Raw genomic sequence first — 4,507 nt, forward strand, 5'->3', positions numbered from 1 at the left:
TAAAAATATTTTTTTAGAAAGGTATTGTTAAAGTAGTTAAAAAATGTTAGAAGAGGAAAGAGGAAAAGTAAAAAAAATAAGAATAAGAAAAAATAAAATTAAACAAATTTAATTAACTTTGCAAGACTAAAGAATCACAGGGAGAAAGTCATGAATTCCATGCTTTGTTTTCCACTCCTCTGGAAGTCCACTGCTCTCCTTGATCAGTGAGCTTAGTTTTGGCTGTATGTTCTTACTGATCTTCTGGGGGTGGGGCCTGTTGTAGTGATTCTCAAATGTCTTTGCCCTAGGCAGAATTGCATCACCTTGCAAGAGTCTGGACTAAATAATCTGGTTGGGTTCACTCTTGGGGAGCTTTTTTCCCTGAACACTTTCTATAGAGCTCTGGAGTATGGGAATGAAAATAGTGGCTTCCCAATCTCTGGCCCAGAGGAGCCAAGAGCTCAGGGCCCCACTCCTCAGTACACCCTGGGATAAAAACAGTCAATCACTCCTATCTCCCTGGTCTCCAGCTGTGCTCTGAGCTCACCCACCCTGTGACTGAGCATTTCTATCTCTGGCACACAGCCCCATTTGAAGTCTCCAAATCCAGCAGATCCCTGCTGCACTGCTCTTCCAGCGGAGAAATTTGGGTCTTGCCAGGGTCCCTGCTCAAAGAACAGTGGTCTGACTGTACTGTAAATCACAATTTAAGATAACCCCAATCTGAGAGACTCTGTCTCTGTAGTCAGCATCCCTGCTCTGATACCTGTGAGCTCTGATACACTCAGACACTCCTGATCTTTCTGTGACCCCACAGCACATGAGACCACACTGTCCCTGCAAGGGCTCCACCCCCGCTTAGCTTCTGGAGTAATGTCCCTCAGTGGAGCAGACTTCCAAAAGTTCAGATTTTGTGCTCCGTTGCTCTACTGTTTGCTGGAAGCTGGCCCTTCCCCTGCAGTCTATTTTCCTGTCACTTCAGATTCACTTCTCCACAAGTACTACCTCTCAGAAAGTGGTCAATTTTCTGTTTCTAGAATTGCTGCCCTTCTTCTCTTTGATCTCCTGTAGGGTTTATAGGTGTTCAAAATGGTTTGATACATATCTAGCTGAACTCCTGCAACCTGATGTCATCTTAGTCTGCTACTCCTCCGCCATCTTGACTATCCCCCTATAATGTTTCTTTTAAAAATTATTATACTATTCTTATTTTCATAATATAGAAAGAATAAGAAAGTACAAAATTAAATCCAAGTAATGCAAATAATATTATTTCCCTTTGAGTATGATAATTTAATTCCTTTGGCTTTATTTTTCAATTTCATGGCAACATAAAAAGACAACATGAAGTTACAGCCTTTAAAAACGGAGAAATGGAGTCATGAACTAAGAAATCAGCCTTTCCATGCTGGAAGAGGTTGGAAACTGATTCCACCCTAAGGTCTTCAGAAAGAACACAAACCTGACAACACCTTGCTTTTCAGCCCAGTGATATCCACTTAGGACTCTGACATCCAGAATAATAGTATAATAAATTTATGTTATTTTTAGACACTAAACGTGGAAACCAAACACTAAATAAATTAGAAATTTTTCTTTTATTATATATAAAAAGAAATATTTTTTTCTTAACTAGTAGATTCTATTTTTATTAGAATAATATGCAACTTTCCAATATATAAATTAGAATAATTTATGTATTAGAATAATTATGCAACTTTCCAATATATAAATTATGTCTTTTTTATACATTCTTTAGTATGATCCACCTCTCAGTTCATAAAGTATGTTTTATAATTGTTTCTTACAATAATGATGACACTGATGATGCGTTTGCTTTTCTTCATGTACTTCCTCTATGCTAGGCACATAGTAGATATATTTCATGAATTTAATTCATGACTCTACATGCAGTAAATGTTCTGCTGATGAGAAAACAGTCAGAAAGCATTAGTGATGTATAAGATTTATAGCATAAGAAAATAGCAGAGTCAAGAGTCAGAACCAACACAATTACCCACAATCAAAGCCTGCACTCTTGAATTTGACTTGCTATGCAGCTTCCTTCACTTCAATGTTGAAACTCCTCTTTAATCATAAACTTCAAGGGCCATCCTAGCTAACACTCCAACTCAAGTTTCCAGTGTCAATTAGGTACTATCTAACCACCCTCCTGCTTACCTGGAGAGGATTTTCATTACTTTTGCCAGTTTTCCCACCATTCATAGAAGTATTTATTAGTGTGCTTTTTAAAGGATTCCAGTTCTTTCTTTATGAAAAGGGAATGGAAATGTGTAGCTCCCCATCTGTTCTGGACTCTTGCATTTTGTGTGTGTGTGTGTGTGTGTGTGTGTGTGTGTGTGTTTTACCACCATCTATGCCTAAAATCACATTCCAGGAGGTATGGTCCAAATGGTTATACTTATCCAACTTAGACATATTTTTTTAATGGAAATTAAAATGAAGAATTAATGTATTAAGTACAGTATTACTGAATATTTTACCTTTTTGTGTGGTGCTATATTAACTTTAGTTATTTTGGTTATTGTATAAAGTAGTCACCCCTTTTCTACTTCCAAATTCTTCTACACTTTTTTCAGAGAGAAATAACTTTATTTTGATTAATATAAATTATTTCTGGCATCTGACAGCATTGGCAGTTTCTGTTAAGAATTTTCATCTGTGGGGTGCCTGGGTGGCTCAGTGGGTTAAAGCCTCTGCCTTGGGCTCAGGTCATGATCCCAGGGTACGCGGATCGAGCCCCGCATCGGGCTTTCTGCTCCAGGGGGAGCCTGCTTCCTCCCCTCTCTCTCTCTCTCTGCCTGCCTCTCTGCCTACTTGTGATTTCTCTCTCTGTGTCAAATAAATAAAATCTTAAAAAAAAAAAAAAGAATTTTCATCTGTTTGTGTTTTCTTCAGTATCTTAAAGGGAAGTAGGAAAGGAGCAAAAAATTATAATTTATATACTTGGTTTTGTTTCTTTGCTTCTATCTTAATGCAACATCCTGATCTTATTCACTTCCTTAATAAAGTCTAACATCAGAATTGTAAATTGAAAATACAAAATGGCACTCCATTTTCTTTTTACCTGACAGCTAGTTTTGTTTTGTTTGTTTTTTTAAAATGGGTAACCCTTTAAAAGATGTCCTGTTATGTTGTGTGTGAATATTTAACCAAAGGCCACTTTATCTTGAACACTTGTAATATTCATTTCTCTAATTTAAAATTTACACTTCATACTTATGGTGACTCCAGTGAACTCTCACAACTTGAAAATCATAGCAGAAAACTGTTCAATTTGTCATTTTTTTAAAGATATAGTGGCTTAAATATTGAAAAAAAAACATAAAATTAACTACTGGTTTTAATATTTAATTTACTAAATTAGAAAGACAAATACCAGATAAAATAAAATCATTATAAAAATGTTTTGGACATTTAATAACTGTGCAATAATTTTGTGAAGCCAAAATATATCATAACCAAAGATTAAGCTAATAGTGTGTAGTAAATATACTTACTATAACTAATAAATGGAATAGAGCAACTAACAATCACATATCTTATGTACATATTCCAAATTGTGCATTAAAATCAACTTAAAAAGCACTCTACTGTGCTAAATAATGAATTTTAAATGCTTATTTATACCACTGCATTTTATGGTTTTATGAACAGACACAGTCCCTTAAAATTTTTGTAGTAATTTAGCAAACACCAACAGCAATGTTGTGTTTTATTTTGGTCAATTAGATCCTTAGACTTTCCCCCCACAAATATACAAAAATATCATTCCTTTATTTAGAGATTTATTACATTTCAAGCTTTGTATTTAAATGTACCTTACAGGGGTGCCTGGGTGACTCAGTCAGTTAAGAGTCTGCCTTTAGTTCAGGTCATGATCTTAGGGTTTTGGGATCTGGTCCTAAAACTGGCTTCCTGCTCAGCAGTCCGTCTGCTTCACCCTCTGTCCCTTCCCTCCCTTGCTCATGTACCAGTGGGTACACATATGTGTGTGCTCTCTTTCTCTCTCTTGCAAAAATAAATAAAATCCTTGAAAAAAAAATAAATAAATGCACCTTACATCTCTATTCTAATTTGCATTTTATATCTAAAAATGAAACAAATATACACAAATAAAACCCTCAAATAAAATATACACAGTGTAATAACAAAAAAATGTTCATTAGGTTCTTTCAATTTCTAGCCAAGAAATTCTCATTTTCCTTTGCTTAAAAACATGATCCAAGGTTAGATTGGCATAAAATTCCCATCATACTTCACTTTTTCTGATTAATCTTCCAGGCTCCTTAGCAAACAACATGGGAACTAACACTATTGGAGGATTCACCATTCCCTAGAGACATCATGTCTTTTTATATCTTATATCTTTTCAAAAACCTTTTCAAAAACTCTCTGTCAACTTGCATAACTATCTCCTCATATCTCAAAATTATTTTCCACATACATATCAAAAATTACTTTTTCGTCACTTTGTGATTCACTCTATGTGAATCACATATAG

This window comes from Mustela putorius, unplaced genomic scaffold (genome assembly GCF_011764305.1).
Source record: "Mustela putorius furo isolate JIRA1106 unplaced genomic scaffold, ASM1176430v1.1 tig00003834_pilon_pilon_pilon, whole genome shotgun sequence".
NCBI classification, from domain to species: domain Eukaryota; kingdom Metazoa; phylum Chordata; class Mammalia; order Carnivora; family Mustelidae; genus Mustela; species Mustela putorius.